The 22015-nt window shown below is 36.3% G+C and overlaps 1 long non-coding RNA gene across 1 annotated transcript; it reads right to left on the bottom strand.

The window, feature by feature from the left end:
• Positions 1-1962: 1962 nt before the first annotated feature.
• Positions 1963-21860, bottom strand: LOC126954724 (uncharacterized). Its single transcript, XR_007725698.1, has 3 exons — positions 21517-21860; positions 15345-15419; positions 1963-2509 (listed from the first exon to the last, which is right to left on the bottom strand). It is a non-coding gene; the product is annotated as an uncharacterized LOC126954724 (long non-coding RNA).
• Between the last annotated feature and the right edge of the window lie 155 nt (positions 21861-22015).

The following is a 22015-nucleotide window of genomic DNA, read 5'->3' as shown; positions in this document are numbered from 1 at the left end:
GACTCAAATCTCTTCATTGCTTAAAACAAAACAAAACAAAACAAAACTTGTTTAAAGTTACTTAGCACCTATAATGTGCCAGGTAGTGTGTTGCCTGGGAATTCAAAGATGACTAAGAGCCAAAACAAATCTCATAACTCAAAATATGGTAGAGACAAATAGTTAAATAGATCCAGGCTCAGCAAACTACACTGCATGTTTTTGTAAGACTTGTGACCTAAGAATGGTTTTTACAGATGAATAGGTACAGGTAAACTTATTTTTACAGCTAAATATATACAGGTAAATATTACAGATAAATGTGATGACAGGGAACACTAGCTTTCAACCCCAATTAAGAAAAATGTTATCCCCACCGAAATAATTCCATTCTTCTGATTAGTATACTGGAATTATAAAAATAATACTCAATATTATATTTTTAATTTTGCCAAAAAAAAATTGTGGGAAATTGTTTTCTCTTTTGTTATATAAGTACCTACAGAATATCCTTGATTTTGCCTCTTGGCCTACAAGTTCTAAAATATTTACTTACTATAAACCTCACAGAAAAGTTTGCTGATCCCTGAAATATTTATGAATAATTATAATATGGTAAATACAGTGATAAAGAATATACCTATAACCTGAGAACTGAAGTTATTATGAAAATAAAAACTTGAGGTAAGGAAGAACACCTAAATTAGCTTAGTAGAATGGTTTCAGGAAAGACTTCCTGGAGTAGGTGACATTTAGTCTGAAAAACTAAACATGAGTTAACGAAATAAGGGGGATGGGCAGAAGAGTCACCAAGAGGTTGGAGGAGGGTCTTTAGTTGCCCCAGGCCAGTTTGAGTCTTGAGATAAGCAGACGCCAGGGTGGAATTGAATCTGATTAGTTTCAGTTGTTAATGACACCCAACTTTATATCTCTACCACAGACTCAGTTCCAGTTATAACCAGTTACCTGACAGTGTTTTTAACCCACTAAGGGAGGTGGGGTGCGCAGAATTCCCTGCTGAGAAGATGCCATAATCTCTACTATTCCTATAGACATGGATCCTTCTTTCAGGTTCTATTATCTCTGTGGGCCTGTCCTGTTTATTTTGTAAAGTTGTATTGTATAAAAGATACTTAATAAAATACTTAGGGTTTTTTTTTTTTAGTGATAGGAATCTGTAGAAAATAAAATTAATTTTAAAAATCTTTGCAATGACATCCAAAATTTAAATATAGATTTTTTTTTTACTGGATAGATAAACGTATATATATATATTTACTGGATATATATATGTGTGTGTGTGTGTGTGTGTATCTCCAGTAAAAGATAGTGAATAGAACACCTATATGAGCTTATCAATTCTCCTTCCCAAACATCACAAAAATGATGGCAGGAAATAAATTTTTAAAAATTTAGAACCTTAAAGAAAAGGAGAACTAGAGATAAAATAACAACAGTGAGAACTGTCAAAAATAGGTTAAAAACCAGAAAGCATATGATCAAGTAATAACTGATTTCTCAGCTGAACAGAGGAAGTTAAAAGTTAAGTATCTGTAGCTGGGAAAATCAAGAAGCAAACTAATTCATTCCTGAAAAGGAATGAATGGAGGTTTCCTTCTTAGAGAAATCAAGGAGAGAAAAGACTTCACGCTAAAAATTGTTGGGTTGCCAAAGATATGGTTGGCTATCTCCTGACAACCTTACACGGAAGCCCAATAATTGGATTAACTTGTCTATGATAAATGTATGTTTAATTTATACGGGGTCAGCTACATTATGTAATGAGCCCCTTGTTCAAAAAGCAGAAAAAAAGTATCATTAAAAATATAAAATATAAAGCTCTTTCCTTTCTTCCTTAGTCTTTTTTCCAGCTTGTCATGGTTTTTTATTTTTTATTTGCTAGTTAAAATTTTTTTCTAAGGAAGGAAAAATTTTAAATTATTAGGCTGAATTTTGCCATTTGTCTTTATATTGCATAATGCTAGCTTTAAATAGAAACATGTACATTTAACTCCTATGTAGAATCACCAAAATCACAAAATTCTTATTTTGTGGCTCATACATGCATATATATTTTATTCTTACCTGAACAGTGGACACACTACACAAAATTCACTCAATTTTTAATTTCAAGTCTACTAACACATTCTACCAACACTCTCTACCTTTGACTTATGGCATTATTACTTTCAGCAAAACCAGCTGTGTAATACCAGGAAACAACAGGAATAAGAAAGGATATCACAGGATTCCTTGCTCATTTGTGTTTCTTAGAATGCCATTGTCTTCTTTTTGCATTAGAAACAACTCTCATTCAAATAAAAAACATACCCTCAAGAGGTTATCAGTATTTATGTTTACTCAGACTTAGCTGTAACATGCTTACCTTGTGCTAGCTGTGAGTCTCATTAAACTTCTAGGCACCACTGGGTCTCTTGGAATTCTGTGTTCATGGGGTATCTCCAACACTACATGCAAACAGGGCAGCAAGTACTGGCAGACGTATTTCATATTCCAGTGTTCCAACAGGCTTATTTATAAAACACAGGTTTAGAGATAAAATTATTAGAATTTCAAGATACTAACAGTGGAATATTAAGCTGAGCATGGGACTCCTTTGAGCATGAGACCCTGTTCAATTGCACAGGTCTCATTCTCATGAATCTGGGTCTGAATTTATAAGAAAATGCCAAATGGCTGTGCCATATTGCATTCCTACCAGCAGCATTTGAAAGTAACCGCTGATTTGCATCTTTACCAGTAATTGGCAGTGTCAAACTTTTAAAATATAGCCATTCTGGTAGGTATATAGTGATATTCATCTTAATTTGCATTTTCCTAGTTTTGGTGAATATCATGTGTTTATTTGCTACCTGGATATCTTCTTTATTAAAATATTTAAATCTTTTGCCCAATTAAAAAAATGAATTGTTTTCTTTAGTTTTGAAAGTTCTGGCCGGGCGCGGTGGCTCAAGCCTGTAATCCCAGCACTTTGGGAGGCCGAGACGGGCGGATCACGTGGTCAGGAGATCGAGACCATCCTGGCTAACACAGTGAAACCCCGTCTCTACTAAAAAATACAAAAAACTAGCCGGGCGAGGTGGCGGGCGCCTGTAGTCCCAGCTACTCGGGAGGCTGAGGCAGGAGAATGGCGTAAACCCGGGAGGTGGGGCTTGCGGTGAGCTGAGATCCGGCCACTGTACTCCAGCCTGGGCGACACAGCGAGACTCCGTCTCAAAAAAAAAAAAAAAAGAAAGTTCTTCATATATTCTGGATATAAATTCTTAATCAGATGTATTCTTCACACATATTTTGTCGCAATCTGTGGCTGGTTTTATTCATTTATTTATTTTTTTTTTTTTTTTGCTTTTGCAGGAATCTTTTGAAGAGCACAAGGTCTTAATTTTTATAAACTCTAATTTTCCAATTTTTTAATAGTTCATGCTTTTTATGTCCTATCTAAGAAAGTTTTACTATCAAAGGTCCCAAAGAATTTTCCCTAGAAATTTATATAGCTTTAGGTTTTACATTTTTGTCTATGTAAAATTTCAAGTTAATTTCTTTATATGGTGGAGATAGGTTTTAGCTTCAATTTTCTGCATATGGATGTTCCAGTACCATTTACTAACAATGTTTTACCTCATGAAATTACTCTGTCATCTTTGTTGGGATCATTTAATTGTATATACGTGGGCATCTTTCTGCACTATCTTTATCTATATATATCTATCCTTACTCCCAATACAACACTGTCTTGAATACTGCAGCTGAATAAGTACTGAAATCAGACAGTGTGAGGCCTTTCTTGTTTTTCTGTTTTAAAATCATTTTGCTTATTATACCAGGTCCTTTGAATTTCCAAACAAAGTTTAGAATATGCCTATCAATTTCCATTCAAAAAGCTGCTTAGATCTTGACTGAAATTGCACAGATTCTATAGATACATGTGAGATAAATTTACCCATTAAAAAGAGTCTTTGAATCCATAAACATGGTATGTTTCTCCACTTATTAAGTCTTCTTTCATTTCTCTCACCAATGTCTTATAGGTTTCAATATAGAAATTTTACACATTTTCTTAGATTTATCCCTTATTATTCATCCTTTTTGATGCTATTGTCATATTTTTTAAATGTCAATTTCTAATTGTTTAATTACAAGTATACAGAGAAATGCAATTTTTTTAAGTCAGACCTATGGCTAAGAAATAGAACTTACTTTTGTATGTTAATCATATGTTCTGTGACCTGGCTAAACTCACTTATTAATTTTAGTAGAATTTTAAATAATCTTTGGGAGGGGAAGGGGTAAAAATTATACCATCTGAGAATGCTGATAGTTTTATTTCTTCCTTTATAATCTGTATATCTCTTATTTCTTTTTCTTGCCTCATTGCTCTGAACAGGGCAGTTAATATATGATTTAACGAAATATGATGGTTAATGTGTCAACTTGGTTGTGCCAAAGTGTACACAAATTCACCATTATTTCCGCATGTGTCTATGAGGATGTATTTGAATGAGATGAGCATTTGAATCAGTGGATTCGGTGTGGGTGGGCATCATCCAATCTGTTGAGGGCCTGAATAGAACAAAACGACAGGAAAGATAAACTCCCTCCTTTTCTTCCTGTCTGCCTGTTTGAGCTGGGACATTGGACTTCTCTTGCCCTTGGACTAAGATTTGCACTGATTCTCCCCTGATTCTCAGGCCTTCGGACTCGGACTGAAATTATACCACTTTCTTTCATGGGTCTCCAACTTGCAGATGGCAGGTTGTGGGTCTTTTCAGCCTCCATAATCATGTCAGCCAATTCCTCTAATATCTCAGGTATTATGGATATTTGATATTACAATATGGATTATGGAGTCAGATGGGAGAGAGATCCATCCTATTGGTTCTGTTTCTCTGGAGAACCCTGACTAATACACCGAAGTTGTTAGAACAAATGTATTTTCTTTGTTTCTGATTTTTAAAAGAAAATAAACATCTTTCATTATTAAGTATGTTAGCTCTAGTTTTTTTTGTAGATATCCTTTATCAGGTTGAGGACGTTATCTTCTACTCCTAATTTGCTGAGTTTTATTTTTCTTTTTTTTGAATCTTGAATGGTTATTACATTTATTTCAAATGCTTTGGGAGGGGATGACATAAGAGATCATATGTTGTTTTTGTTTTGTTTTTAGTCTGTTGATAAGCTGAGTTACATTGATTACTTTTTAAATGGTAAAGCAACCTTGCATTTGTGTTTAAGAATGAGTTACTACATCATAACCAAATACACTCCATGATGTATGATGGGGTTATGATGTAGTAACTCATTCTTAAACACAAAAGGGTAGACAAAGATCACAAGTCATTTGAGGGAAACCTCTAATGTGAGAGAGAAGATAACAATAAACAGAAAAAAATAGCATTTGAAGTAAATAAAGTATCACTGTCACCTTCAAAGAGATGAAAGAAGATGTTGTATGCCAGGTAACATAACATAATATTGTGTGTGTATGCGTGTGTGTGTGTATTATATATTGCCCAGGCTGGAGTGCAGTGACGCTCATAGCTCACTGCTACCTCAAACTCCTGGGCTCAAGTGATCTTCTCACCTCAGCCTCCTGAGTAGCTGTGATTAAAGGCACAAGCCATCATGCCCAGGTAATACTGTGTGTTTTTAAAAGAATCATTCAAAGAACCAGAAAGAGCTCCTGTATATTAAAAATAGGACATAAAAATTCAGTGGAAAAAGGAAGGATGACATCTAAGATATTTCTCAGAAAATGCAAGGGGGAAGACAATAAGATAAAATTAGCAAGAAGAAGCATAAGAAAATTAGAGATTTAGCATCTGATTAATGGTAGCACCACAGAGAGAGAACAGAGATACTATACTAGGGTGGGGGTGAGGCAGGTAGTTAATGGAGTTATGATGCAAGAAAATTTCTTAAACTGAAAGACCTGAATTTCCAGTGCCCAGCATGATTTTAAAAGACCTATACTAGGTTAATTATTGTGAAATGTCTAAGCACCAGACAAAAGTTTTAGGATAAAGATCCCAAACTTTCCACTGAGGGAAAACAATTTACATTAAAAAACTCAGGAACTAGACTTTTCAGCTACAATTCTGAAAGTCCAGAGACAATAGAGCGCTCCTTTTAATATTTTGAGGGAAAATAATTTCCAATATTATATGTAGTATAAATGCATTTTTAGGCCCAGTATAGTGGCATACACATGTAATCCCAGTTGTTTGGGATGCGGAGGTGGGAGGTTTGTGTTTGAGCCCAGAATTTGAGACAAGCTGAGCAACGTAGTGACAACCCCCGCAACCACCCATCTCTACAGAAAATAATTGGCTGGATGTGATGGTGCACAGTTGTAATACCAGCTGCTTGGGAGGCTGAGGTAGGAGGATTGCTTCAGCCTGAGCTCACTGAAGTGAGCTGTGATGGTGACACTCCACTCTAGCCTGGGTGACAGAGTAAAACCCTGTCTCAAAAAAAAAAATTTTTTTTAATTAAAATGAAAGATGTATTCCATTAAATCAAAGGAGCAAACTAGAAGGAAAAGGACATAAGACTCAGAAATAAAGGATCAAACACACAATAAAGGTAAAGAGAATCCCCAGAACAAGGGTACAAAGAAATTCCAGAATGACATCTATGCAGCAGGCCTAAAGAACAAGTACATATTAGAGTAGGAGAATGCAAAGCTCTAATAAGAAAGTCCCTGAAATGGAAAAACTTGTTTGTTTGCCAACCTTCTTGAGAGGAGATTAATGTTTCTGATAGTTTAGGGATATTTAGGTACACAGAAAACCAAGCAAGCAAACAAAAAAGGACAGTTATTTACTCTAGAAGGAAAATAAAATAGCACAAGAAAATTAATATAATACAAGTACACTATGCAACTCAGTTTTGAGTAATTACATGGTTGCAATGGTTATAAAGGCTGAATATTGACAAAATTGAAATTGAGATCATTGAACTGGAAAAACAGGGGCATGGAAGTCTAATGGATAAAACATAGAGATGAAAAATGTTCAATGCCATTTTATTGAGTAAATATAGAATATTTTTCGTGGTCTACGCAGTAAGTGCTTCACAAATACTATCCATGATATTAGGATTAAGGTTGGTATTAATTCCAAGTTAATTGGAATTAAGGTTGGTATTATTAATACCTATATTAATAAGGTAGTAGTCTATAAGGTTGGTATTACTAATTCCAAGTTTGCTGATGAGTGAGCAAAAGCACAGGAAACTTAGTTAATTTCCCCAAGATCGGTGGTTTTCAACTGGGGGTGATGCTGCCCCCAACCCCAGGGGACATTTGACAATACCTAGAGACATTTTTAGTTGTGATAGCTGGGGTGGCAGTGCTGCTGGCATCTAGTGGGTAGAGGCTAGGGATGCTGCTAAACATCCTATAATGCAAAGTACAGCTCCCTACCACAAATCATTATCTGGCACAAAATATCAATTGTGCTTTGGTTAAGAAATAATATCCAGAATGAAAAGGAATGGCAGTGGGAGAGCTGGGATTTAAATACCAGCAGCTCTTGACCACCTTGCTACTCTGCCTTTCAATAGCAGTCTAATGATGTTGTTTAGAAACATGAAGATAAAAATCAGAAGAAAGAGCTGGAAGAATTAAAGTGGTTGCTTCTACAAAGAGATAACCAGAGATGGAGAATAAAGGCCGTAAACTATGATTGTGTTTCTGTGTGTTGTTTTTCACTGTTCTCTTAAAAGACCTGAAGCACTATTTGAATTGTAATATGCTTATTTTCAAAGGTTAAAATATTTGTGAACATTCAAATCATAAACAATTTTCAGCTTAATTATTGTTTTCCATATTTGAGAGTATTTATTAAAATGCAATTTATAAGAGTTTTCTAGCAGCAAATATTTGTAATGAATGAAAAGAGGGAAAAAGGTTCATGGAGGAGAAAATAGGAGAACTTTTGTCTTGATTGACATCTTGCACTTCAAGTTCCAACCTGTGACATAATGAAGCATTTTAAACAGAAAATCCTGAAGATCCAGATGTTATGGAAAAAGCTATTCAGACCTTATAGGCAAACAAAAAACAATGGCTTTACTAGATAATGATAGATTACCAATTCTATCATTACATATATTAAAACATCAACATTAGAGGAACAGTGAAGTCACTCAAAAAAACACTGAAAGTGAGTGAAATAAGGATGACACTTTTATTCTTAATAATTATTTCTAAGTTAATAAATGTGATACAATCTAAAAAAGCCATATGGAAAATACAAATCTAACTTGGAAATTCACCCAATATTTTCTGCCAGTAAGAATGTATCTTTAATTCAACAAGATATATGGCAAAGAATAGGAAGAAAGATAGAAAGTTTACGTTACTACTACAGTAGTACATTGGATCAGCAGATTATCCCACTCTTTAGCCTCAGAGAAAACACAAGCCATCTACAAGCAACTCTCCCATCTCTATTTCCTTCCCCACATCTCCATTTTCCTTTCTCAGGTGTTTCTCCTCCTGTCTAAGGTGCTTGGTTTTTGTTTTTTTTTTATGACTAGGTAATTTCACATTTTTCAAAAAGCAAAAGATATCAGCATGCAGTAAGAAGTCTTGAACCTGCTGCCAGGCACATTTACCTCATTCTTCCTAGTTCTCTACAAATAACCATTTTTATAGTCTGAAGCCTCTCAGTAATTCTTTATATAAATAAAAGCAAATATGGATATGTGTACACACACACACACAGACACACATTTTTCTTATATTTCCCATATGCACTCTTCTATGTCTTGTTTTATTTCACATAACAATGTTTTGGGATACAATTTAATATAGCGAAGTCTGGCCACCTTGAAGATACTTATTTAACAAATGAGAAAATTTAATTCCAGAGATTATATTTCCATTAAAAATATTAACTACCATAATAATTACTGTACAATTTTTAAGTTTTTCAGTTCTCAGATACACTAAAAGAAAAATATTTTTAAAATCAGATGTATATTTTCTATGTTTTGGATTTTTTTTTCTTTTTTAAGAGACAGGGTCTTGCTCTGTCACCAAGGCTGGAGTTCATTGGCATGATCATAGCTCACTGTAACCTCAAACTCCTAGGCTCAAGTGATCCTCCCGCCTCAGCCTCCCAAGTAGTGGGACTACCAATGCCTGCCACCATGCAGACTCATTATTTTTATTTTTTGTAGATAGAGGTCTTGCTATGTTGCCCAGGTTGCTCTTGAACTCTGCGTCTCAAGTGATCCGCCTGCCTCCCAAAGTGCTGGGATTACCAGTGTGAGACACCGTCCGTGGCCTGTTTTTATGAGTCACTAGTTAAGCCAACTTAAAGAAAATGTGTACTTTTAGCAAGCAGTATGTTTGGAAACAAATTCATAATTAGACTAAATATCCTTTGCATAAAAGTTGGGTGGACACTGTGGCTCACACCTGTAATCCCAGCACTTTGGGAGGTCAAGGTGAGCGGATCACTTGAGGTCAGGAGTTTGAGACCAGCCTGGTCAACATGGCGAAACCCCGTTTCTACTAAACATACAAAAATTAGCCAGGTGTGGTGGCACATATCTGTAGTCCCAGCTACTCGGGAGGCTGAGGCAGGAGAATTGCTTGAACCCAGGAGGCAGAGGTTGCAGTCAGCTGAGATCAGGCCACTGCATTCCAGCCTGCATGACAGAGCGAGACTCCATCTCAAAAAAAAGTAAATCAGTGGTCTTAATGTTCTTAATTTGCCTTAATTTTGCATCGTTTTCTGTACTTCTTCTAAATTGTAATTACTAAAATTTTAAATATGCAACTTTATCAAATATCTTAATTTCTCTATTTAAAAAATCCTGAGATAGTCAAAGATCATTTTTAAAATGCTAAAAACCTAAATAATCACATTGAAATAAATTTTTTTCTAACAAGATTTTAATGGGAGCTAAGGGGTTTGAGATTGTATAAATAATTAAACCCTCCCCTCTACTCCATGCAACATGGACAACAACTCAGGTGGACACACATTTCTTTGAATGGAGCTCAGAATGTGAAGTTGGTAGGAGAGAGAAAGAAAAATGTAACACATGACAACCATACACCAAGTTAACCCCAAAATATCCCTGCTTCCTGGGGATAAACAGCCTGATTTGACCTAGAATTGTGAAATCAAAGGAAGGTGAGAGTTTCTCTGTGGCCCTTCCAAGATTCTCCCAGAGTGCAAAGCCTACTATAATGCCACAGTAGAATCCTATTTCATAGTCAGTTGTCTTTCAATAAATGGTGTTTTGCTTCAGTTCTAAATTAATATTATCTTTTGGGTACATATTAAATTAGTTGCCCCTCTTCTATTTCAAGTGAAAAATTACTTTGCATTTTATAGATTCAACTTATTCCCAGAACTGCTAGAATTGTACTAGCAGACAATCAGAGGGTATTGTACCATGTCTATTTGAATTTCTTATGGCATATGGACATACCCTTGTCTGAAATAAAAAAAAGAAAAACTACAGAAAAAAGTGGAAAGATCAGCTCTACTCCCTAAAACAGGAAGAGAAATAATTTCAACACATATAATAAAAGGAAATTCAATATCTATCGAATAACTACCATAGGCAAAGCAATCCAACCTTCCAAAGGTTGAAATTAGTAATGTGTTACTAGAAATACAATAAAAATGTCAAATACAGATTATATTAGTGCTGTAATAAAGAAAATTAAGTTGAGAGTTTTCAAAATTATGTATGTTCACAAGCACAAAAATAACAAAGAAAAATGGTAAGCATGTTGTCAAAATGCAATCAATGATATTTCAATCATGCCACATTTCCCCAGCAGAATTTTGTTATGTTTATTCTGGTTGTTTTGTATAACTGAGCTATCTTTTTTATTTTTTCAGTTATTTTGTGTGTGTGTGTGTGTGTGTGTGTTATTTTGGTGAAGATGAAGTATAAGAACTCTAAATTCTTTATACAACTTCTATGTATCTTTGAATAGACTATCAATTTTTTTTTTTTTTTTTTTTTTTTTTTTTTTTTTTTTTTTTGAGACGGAGTCTCGCTCTGTCACCCAGGCTGGAGTGCAGTGGCGCAATCTCGGCCCATTGCAAGCTCCGCCTCCCGGGTTCACGCCATTCTCCTGCCTCAATCTCCTGAGTAGCTGGGACTACAGGTGCCTGCAAGCGCGCCCGGCTAATTTTTGTGTATTCTTAGTAGAGACGGAGTTTCACCAGGTGTTGGCCAGGATGGTCTTGATTTCCTGACCTCGTGATCCACCAGCCTCGGCCTCCCAAAGTGCTGGGATTACAGGTGTGAGCCACCGCGCCCGGCCTAGACTATCAATTTTTAATAACATTATTAATTGGACACACCAACGGAGCTGTATGTTCTTATGTGTTATTTGCTGGCACTGATAAGTTTCTGGAAATTAGAAAACACTGTAAGTCATATATATATATATATATTCTAATACTGCAGAGGCACGTGAATCAAGTGGTTTGCACAATTGATGTCCAAATAGGAACTTATTTTTTGTTAAAATATTATTTATCAGGTATAGGAATTCTCAAGAGCTTCATACTGAATCTATAGGCTTTTTTCTTTGTCTTCAAAAGTACAAGAAATCATTTAGTGTCATCTGTAAATATGAAAGTAATAGCAAATATAAAACGCATTTAGGAAAACATAGAAAAAGTAAGCCAAATGTAATCTCTAGGTCTTTCAAAATTAAAAATCCCTTTTGGGAAGAAGAAATTTATAAGTACAAGGCAAATTTGCTAATACATTTTTGTTTACTTTGTTATAAGTACAGTATAAAATTAGCATAATTTTCAAGGACTAGATGCCATATTACTAATATAAATACATGCCATTTAGAAAGTGATTACTATAGTAGTTTGAAACAGACAAAATCAAGCAAGGGTTTTTGCACACATATTTTGCAAATATAAACTTAGAACCTTGGTTTTACCAAAATTAAATGAACCTTATCTTTATTCATGATCATATCAAATAAGTACCTTGGCTCTTTGCTCTCCCCAAACAGGCCTCCTTTTCCTTAAAGCTATTCCATTTTACTTGGCTTAATCTATAGCTAGAGCAAGACTGAAATAATCTCTGTCATCTAAAAAAACCTACAGTAAGTGACTTTCAGGTATTAAACTTTTAGGAGGTCTAAGTGGAAAAACAAAGATAAAGTTTACAGAGCACATATGAATATCTCTTGAAAAATCCTGGAAATGTTGGAAGTGGTAAGAAATTTTTGGGAGTCTGGAGTTCTTATGAGAGGGTCTCACTCTGTCACCCAGGCTGGAGTGCAGTGGCATCATCACAGATCACAGCAGCCTCTACCTTTCAGGCTGAAGCAATCCTCCCATCTCAGCCTCCCAAGTTGCTGGGACTATAGGTGCACCCCACTACACTTGACTAATTTTTAAATTTTTTTGTAGAGATGGGGTCTACAGACTGTTGCCCAGGCTGATCTCAAACTCCTAGGCTCAAGTGATCCTCCTACTTAGCCTCCCAAAGTGCTGGGTTTACAAGTGTGATCCACCTTGCTTGGCCTAAATTTGCATTATTAATATAACTGGAATCTAGTTTGTAGACAAACTGATGGGGTTATGAAGAAGGTAATGTTTGGTTTACAGATACTTTAACTCTTCACCCAATTCAAGTTGCTATTGGTGAAGAGAAGCTTGAAGCTGCTATTGAGAAGACTTTTATCCAATAAAAGTCTTGGATTAAAAGTCCAAGACAGTAGCTCAACAATATCCAACCCAGGACTTTTACCTAACACTTTTATCCAACTTTTAATCCAATTCAAGCTGCTATTAAGAAGACTTTCCCATTAAGAGAACTGGACCAGAGAAAGGAAGATTATTCAAACAAGAAAGCAAGAGAATGCTTATTGAAAGCTGAGTAATTGGAGTATATTCTTTGATTAAAGGCAGTAGAGTTTATACTTCTTCAGGTTCATATTAATGGTATACTGTAATAACCATATCATTAGAAGGGTAAAAAAGTCTTTTTTTTTTTCCCTCTCCACACTCCAAGACTTTGTATGCAGTATTAATATCTCTTCATTTTGTAAAAATGAAATTGAATGCTATGGAAAGACTAATCATTGCAATAAATTACTATGGGCAAGAAAACCAGAATAAATTGCAAAAATAAATTTAATGGAAGCATTCTAAACTCATATTGTTTCACAAGTGTCCTCAAGTTATATGTTCCCTTTAACAAAAACTAAAACAAAAAACCGTAGGTTTTGCCTTATGGAAAGTGTTTACGTAAATAAGACAATCTAGAACTCCCAACAGTAGATCCATGGTCAAGAGGCCTTGGCCTAGCATCAAAAGATTGGCTAATGAATGCATAATGGTAGGTTGTTAGTGAAAATACAATGCTTACATCATATGTGTGTAATATTTTACAGTTCTTTAACTTTTTAGAACAGCTGAAGAACTACTTATCCTAACAGATTCAGCACTCTAAGACAAATTTCCCCTCTTCATGTTGTTGAATGTGGCAAGTTCCCCTTTTAATATGAATATCGTAAGTCTGGGTTTGGCCCTAAACTAACAACTAGTCTCTGTAGATATGACCATTTTCCTCCTAAGTTTTCTACTGGTCATTATAGGGGGAGATGTAAAAAGCAAGACAATCAACTTAAAAAAAATTATTTTCAAGTGATACCTGTTTAAATTAAATGCTCTAATTCCACCTAACAAAGCCCTTAATGATCAATTCTCTTGCACAGCAGCTCACTCCCATCAGACAATATGAAATCACACTCTTTAAGCCAGAAGATAAACTAGAAAGCTTAACTTCTGTCTTGGTCTTCATTTCTGGGAATACTTTTACAAATCAAGATTAGCAGCCATGAACCCTAAGGCAAGTCCCTATGGGTCAGGATTAGAGCATATTCACATTAAATTACTTAGTATATGTTCTAACATGGCTAAGTTTCAAAAAAACAGAAGGGTTATGCTTATTTGCCATATTCCCTTCAACCAAACTGAATAGGCAGTTACATAACTTGCCAGGACAAGTAGTAGAAATGAGTCAGAGACAGGACCAACCCTAGTAAAAATTGTGAATTAGGCAGTTTGACTTCAGTGCCACACCCCTTTAGTACTACATATACTTCCTTCATCCCCTCCCTTGGTATCATTAGCCCCGAGGGCCACCCTCATACCACATACCTCTCCCCCACTAAATTCCTCTCTCTCTCTTCCACTCATCATCGAAACTGTCTTCCCCTCTTTCCCACTTCCCCTTCATTAATTAGAATGTGCAGCTCCGGTATCTCTCTCCCTCAGGGTTTAAAATGACAACTAACTAATCTGATAAACTAATCCACATTAAGGTGTGAAGAGAGAAAGCTAGAAAATAAAATGAATTTTAACTATGACTTTCTAAAGATAACACCTTTGCAGTTTAACTCATTAATGACTAAAAGTGAGAATTTCTAGCCAATAAATTTAGGTGAGGGAAATGTTTTGGTTCAGGTAGAGCCTTGAAGCACCTGGAAAATCCAATAAGAATAGATGGTTGCTTTTATGGTGTAGCCAGCTCTACTAAGCATAACTAAGTAGCCCTGGTCAGTTTGGGGCCAGTAGGGGAAAATTGGAAATGGGCTAAATATACAAAAGAAGTTCATTTGCAAAGAAAAGTGGAAGTTACAGGAGCACCACAATTAAATTTTTCTGTCTTAGTATTTCATAGATCTAGCGAGTCCTGGTGCCTGTAAATATTTTCCAAAGTTTCTCTTCAGAATGAAAAAATTATGTCCAAAAATTATCTCAAGCCTAAAATAGTCAGTAATTCCCAAAACCTGTAAAGCTTTTTGTTGTTTGGCTTTAAAAAAAATAGTGAACTAAAGCTTACAGTTTTCATGCATATATTGTATTTGCTCCTGCTGAATATTGAAAAAACAGTACAGGCTATCGTGTGGAACATATTCGCTACTCTTATTTCCTTCACTTTGTAAATGAGGAAGATACTGGGCAACAGAGCGAGACTCTGTCTCAAAAAAAAAAAAAAAATTAAGTGACTTTCCAAGATTTGTACTTAGGTTTTCTGAGTGCAAACGCTGTGTTCTTTTCAATGTACTTTGTCCCAGTGTTTAGTTATCTATGTCATTTCAGTCATGTGACTCTGCATCCTAGGGGAATTCTCAAATTTTAAAGAGGGTTCAGCTACTACCAAAAGAAAATAACTTGTGTATTCAATGGACCTGAAGGTAATTGTAGTCCTATCTGGTTTCTATCACTGCATTTTTTTCCCCTAGCTAATTCTTGGTTCACTTGGAAGTGTTAGCATTGCCTCACAAAGTCTTCCTTAAGCACTGTCAGAGTCTGTGCTTCAATTACCTGCTCATGTTTTGGTGGATTACTTATCGTGCTTCTGCTTCTCACCTGGGCAACGTTCCCATCACAGCTCTTACTCTGTAAGCAAGAAAGGATAATATGCTTCTGGGCTTAAAGTAGGGAAAAACACTAACATAGTTGGCAAGTCAGAATACAAATATTGCACATTGAGATGAACACAAGAAGCCAGCTGGGAAAACACTGCTATTTACAGATTTAGATTAGCCCAGAATTCATTTCAGCCTTTGAGGTAAAAGGTGGCATTTAAAAATCACTGGCATTTAAAACACACACTCTTAACACTTTGGAGAGATATAGACCCCTTTGTGAATTTGTCAAAAAATTATGGATGAAGCTGGGTGTGGTGATGCATGCCTCTACTCCCAGTTACTTGGTAGGCTGAGGCTGTAGATTCATTTCAGCCCAGGAGTTTGAAGCCACCACACAGTATGACTGTGCCTGTGAACAGCCATTGCACTCCAGCCTGAGCAACAGAACAAGATCCATCTTTTAAAAGGAGAAAAAAAAGTATGGACATTTTCCCTAGAAAAAAGCATCATCACACATACCTGGAATAGTCTGGGGGGTCCATTATGTGGTTGTTCATGGGTCCAACATAAAATATTCTTGATTTAGAGTGTGTCATGAGTATAGTCCCTAAGTGATGAACAACCTGAGGCCCCATATGCCATTAAAAGCCCAATATTTGTTATGGCCAGTTTTCTAATTTCCTTAGTAGGAGTAGCAATAATTGATGTGGATCTTTTATAACAAAAGGAACATATGCTTGCTGTAAAGATTTTTTTTAATTTCAGAAATGCAATGTTTTCTGTAATTATAATCCTCAAACATTGTTAATAGAAAAATATCTCCATGTGTATTTATAGATATAGGTATTTTTAAACAGAAATCAGATCATACTATATGGCAACTTGATTCCGTTGCTAGATCATATATATTGGTTTACCAGAGTTTAATCATTCTGTTAGTATGGACATTTATTTTGTTTTTGATTTTATAACTATCAACAATAAGGCAATGAATATCCTTGATCATATATCTGGTCATGTATATAAATATATATAAGATACATTTCTGAAGTAGAATAAATTACAGGATATAAACATAAATTGTGAAAGACATTGAAATTGTATTTCCAAATGGAACAAAGTAACATGATCTTTCTATTACTTACAGAAACTTTTTATTATATTTTATGTAGTAAAATGTACAAATTCTTTTAAGTTTTTGGTTTTTATCACGTGTGGAAACAAGACTCAAATGCTCTAAATGAATTCACTCATACCTCCTTCTAGTATGTTATGACTCAGATTTTTATATGGAAATCTAAATGTTATTAAACAGAAAAGAGCTTAGAAGTAGACCCTAGAACATACAGGAATTTGTATATGATACAGAGAGGATTTCGTTTCTGTGGGGGTAAAGCTGAATTATTAGGTAAAGATGTGGGGACAACTGGGTCGCTGCTGCTATCACCAAAATAAATTCCATATGGATGAAAAAATATAATGTGAAAAACAGCCATAAAACTTTTAAAAGAAAATATGGGAGAATATTTTTGGTAACAACAACAACAACAAAAATGGCTTGTAAGCATAGAAAAAATCCTCAAATAGAATCGAAAATTATACCTGTAATGAGATATCAATTTATATCTATTAGACTGGGAAAGATAAAAACAGTTTGATAATGCTGTATTGGTGAAGATGTAGGGAAACATGGTGTGCTACCAAACTTTCCATCTTTGTTAGGATGACTGGAACTTGTATCACTTATCTGGAAGGCAGCCTGGTTTTGTCTATCAAAATGTAAAACGTGAGTGGGCACGATGGCCCACGCCTGTAATCCCAGCACTTTGGGAGGCCGAGGCGGGTGGATCACCTAAGGTCAGGAGTTGGAGACCAGCCTGGCCAGCACAGTAAAACCTCATCTCTACTAAAAATACAAAAATTAGCCGGGGGTGGTGGCCCGCGCCTGTAATCCCAGCTACATGGGAGACTGAGACAGGAGAATCGCTAGAACCCGGGAGGCGAGGTTGCAGTGGGCGGAGATTGCGTCACTGCACTCCAGCCTGGGCGACAAGAGCAAAACTCCATCTCAAAAAAAAAAAAAAAAAAAAAAGTAAAATGTTCTTTAACCCAGCAATTTTACTTCTAGAAGCTAAACCTACAGATGTACACTACATGTAAGCCAGAATCGGATACAAAGAGACATATTTCAACTTGAAACCTCGTCTCCACTAAAAATACAAAAAATCAGCTGGGCGTGGTGGCAGGCGCCTGTAGTCCCAGCTACTGGGGAGGCTGAGGCAGAAGAATGGTGTGAACCCGGGAGGCGGAGCTTACAGTGAGCAGAGATCAGGCCACTGCACTCCAGCCTGGGCGACAGAGCGGGACTCTATCTCAAAAAAAAAAAAAAAAAAAAAAAAAAAGGAATAGCAAAGGCTTGGAAATAACGTATATACTCGTTGAAAAGTGAGGAGGTAAATCATGCTACATCTAAGCAACAGAATACTACACAGCCTTTCAAAAGAACTAGGCTCATCTAAAGCATCTGATAATAGAAATAACAGCTGGGAAGCTAAAGTCAAACAAACAGATATTATGAAGTTTAAAAAATCAATATATTAGATGAGTAATATCCTTTGGAAAAGGATATTTAGGTGTGTGTGTCTGAAAAGATACACAAGAAATAACTAGGTTTCTCAACACTGTAACCTGAATGATACACATCATCCTGCCCTTTACCTGTACCTAGTTGACTGCTTGAGTCTGCTGCTAATCATTCTAATTTATAATTTATTTTAATAGTTTTTATGTAACTCCCACTCATTTATTTTCTTTTCAAGACTCTTCTTATTTTTGAATGGTACTCTTCCAAATGAATATTTAAATTATTTTATCAAATTCCTAAAAGTATTCTGTTGGACATTTGATTAGAATTATACTGGATAGGCCGGGTGTGGTGGTTCACACCTGTAATCCCAGCAGTTTGGGAGACCAAGGAGGGAGGATTGCTTGAGCCCAGGAGTTTGAGACTAATCTGGGCAACATAGCAAGACCCCTCTCTACAAAACTTTTTTTAAAAATTAGCTGGGCATGGTGGTGTGCACCTGTAGTCCCGGCTACTTAGGAGGCTGAGGCAGGAGGATAGCTTGAGCATAGGAGGTCGAGGCTGCAGTGAGCTGTGACTGCACTACTGCACTCCAGCCTGGGTAATAGAGCAAGACCCTGTCTCAAAAAAAAACCAACAACAGAAAAACCAAAAGAATTATACCTGATATATAACTTACTTTTAAAAGATAATTATACATTGTTTCAACCTCGGTATTTAAAAGTATATTTCTTTTTTATTTCAAACATTGTTATTTGTCGTAAGTCTGTCATGATTCTAAAATTTTTTTTAGAGATGGGATCTTGCTGTGTTGCCCAGGCTAGCATGCAGTGGCTATTCATAGGCACAATCATAGTCCACTACAAATTATATCATTTTTAAAGTATGTCTTATAACTTTTGTTTATATTTTACTTTATTTATTTATTTTAAATAAATATGGGGTCTTACTATGTTGCCCAGGCTGGTCTTGAATTCCTGGGCTCAAACAACCCTCCTGTCTCAGCCTTCTAAAGTGCTAGGATTACAGGTATGAGCCACCATGCCCAGCCAGTTTTATAAATTTATTTTAGTGTTTATTTTTAGCTACTTAAATTTTTGCGGCTACTGTAAGTGGGATGGATTCTTTTTATATTGTATTTTCAAATTGGTTATGATAATACATGAGAAAGTTCTTTTCATATGTTTTCATTATATTATTATTATTGTTATTGTTATTTTTGAGGCAGGATCTCACTCTGTTGCCCAGGCTATAGTGCAGTGGTGTGATCATGGCTCACTTCAGCCCCAACATCTTGGCCTCAAGCAATGTTCCCACCTCAGCCTCCAGAGTACCTGGGACTACAGGTGCATCCCACCATGCTTGGCTAATTTTTTTATTGTTTATAGAGAAAGGGTTTCACCATGTTGCCCAGACTGGTATTGAACTCCTGGGCTCAAGTGATCTGTCCACTTCAGCCTCCTAGAGTGTTGGAATTACAGGCATAAGCCACTGTGCCCCACTCCCTGTATGCTAATTTTATAACTAGTTATCTTAATTCATCTTTTGTTGCCTCTAAGAGTTTTTCAGTTGATGCTTTGGAGTTTTCATATTATTTGCAAACAAATGACAATCCTGACTTATTTACAGTACTTAATTTCTTATTTCTATTTTATATCTAATTGCATTGGCTATCATTTCTATTGTTACAATGTGATAGTGAACATTCTTGCCTGTACTTGACTTCAATAGGAATAATTACAATGTTATGTTATAAAGGAAGTTGCTGGCTTTAGTATACCACATATATATTTAAATTATTCCAAATTCTAATTTTTATTGGGAATGATGCTGGACTTTACAAAATCCTTTTCAGCATCAACTGAGATCCTCATAATGTTTTCCTCCTTTGACTTATTAATATAATCAAGCATATGAGAAAATTTTCTATTCTTGGACTATTGCCATACTATATACATGAAATAATTTCTCTTAATTTTGGTATATCATTTGTAATGTAGTGTTGGGTTCCATTTGTTAGTAGTGACTTACATTATATCCAAAAGGAATTTAACCTGTAGATTTCCCTTGTGTGTACTTTTTATCAGATTGTATTTTAAAACCAGTCTTTCAGCTCATCCAAAACAGAGGGATTACTGGTGAAAATGCCTTGAGGGCAACCACCTGAAATGGCCTTAATGCAAATAAATAAATAAATAAATAAGAAGAGAAAGAAAAGGAAAAAAGCTAACAACACTGTGGTTTGTCTACTTTGTGGAAATTTACAACACTATACTTGCTATACCTTCTTTCTGATGTGAATTCACAATCTATTGCAGCCATTAATTAAGGATATTGCTTTTCTTTCCAATAAATACATGAGCTTTCTTTCAGAGGCAGAGGCAGATGTTTCATGAAAGTTTCTGTTCTTCCCAACCTGCCTTTCCCACCTCCCTAAGAGATGAACCAGAACATTTAAAAATGGGGGAAGAATTCATTCACTTGTGTCTGCAGTCCAGGGAGCCTGGCCTGTTATTTACTTTCACCACTCATCCCTGCTGCTGCTCCTTAGTTTTTGTTGTTTCCCTCAACTGACTTTCCTCATCTTTGCTGCATTCATCAAAGCCCAGGGTAAATTCCCCTCTTCCATAAACTGAGGAATCTAGCCCATTTTACATAGCAGACTTTCTCTTACCTGCTACCTACTCAAAGTTTGGCTGCACATTTTAGCTATTATTATTCTCAAATTGTTTCAAGAGTGCTAGTTTTCTTTCTTAGGCCCCAGGTTAGCTCCTTGGGAGCAGGGACTTAATCTTAAAATTCTGCTGTGCATTTTCCGTTGTGTTTAGCCCTGTGAGTAATCACATTCAATGCATACTTGTGAGGCATATTTGACTGAAGATATCTATCATAGTTATTCATTTAGTAAATGATATAATGAAAACGCAAGTGCTCGCCAAAGATAAATCATTACTATTAATTCCCTCATTTATCATACATGTATGGCAGCCTCAGGGGCTAGGGAACGTAGGATTGCTGCTTTGACTTTCTTGGGGAAGCAAAATAAGCCTCAGATCCCTCCACTTTGGAGCCAGGCATGAAATTCAGATTTACCTAGGGCTCAACATTAACGGTCTCAGACTAAATTTATCTTCAAGTACCCTTTCCAGACTGGACCAGTTTACCTTATACCTCTGAGAATAAACCAAAACTTTCAAAACTCAAATCACAGGATATTATTTGTTCATGAATTCCGCAAGACTCTCTTGTTTAACTATTGAAACTCAAATATTTCGGCTTGTAGCAAGGAGGGGTATAGCTGTCTGGATATACCTTGGTCAAGTTTTAGTGTATACAAAAAAGCTGGAAGTTATCGACTATGTTAAACCTTTTCCTTAAATTTTCAAACTTCGGGATTATTTTAGTCTCACAGAGAAAATAACAAGGCAAGTATTTACAAACTTTTTTCAAAAATATGAGAATTTGAGTTTTCCCTAGGGCATTTAGCGTTGTGCTGTCACCACACCTTTGAAGATCGCTTTACAACCGTGGGAAAACTCACCGGGTTTTTTTCGTTGACCCCGCCATTTCTAAGTTGCTGTATTGCTGCAGGGAGCTGGCAAAGCCACGCTCTTCCTCTCCCCCATTCTCCTCATCCTTTCAAAGTCCAAAGCTCCCGGTGAGAATATAGAAACAAGGCTGCGAGGCAGCGAAGGGTAAGGGAGGAGCCAGCACTTATGCATTTTTCACTCTCCTCCTCACTCCCTAGGGTCATGAAGTTCTGTTTCTGAAGTTAGAAGTGTGGGGGCCGTCGGCTGCATTTTCAACTTGGCCTAAAAGTTGGAGTTCACACTACAGGCGCTAGGAACTTTGCCGCTTGGTCACCAACCTGAGCCTCCGGCTAGTCCGAAGAACGCGAAAAGCCAGGCCCAAGGCACCGGTTGTCATGGCAACCGGGGCGCTGGTCTCCCCGGCGACCTTGTCCCTAGGGAGGAGGCGGAGCTGGAGGCCAGGCGAGCCAATGAGGTCGAGGGGAGTTCGGGGTCGGACATCTGCGGTCC

The sequence above is a fragment of the Macaca thibetana genome, chromosome 5 (genome assembly GCF_024542745.1).
Source record: "Macaca thibetana thibetana isolate TM-01 chromosome 5, ASM2454274v1, whole genome shotgun sequence".
Classification (NCBI taxonomy): Eukaryota; Metazoa; Chordata; class Mammalia; order Primates; family Cercopithecidae; genus Macaca; species Macaca thibetana.
Note: the sequence above shows the minus strand (reverse complement) of the source record. Positions and strands in the feature narration are given on the sequence as shown.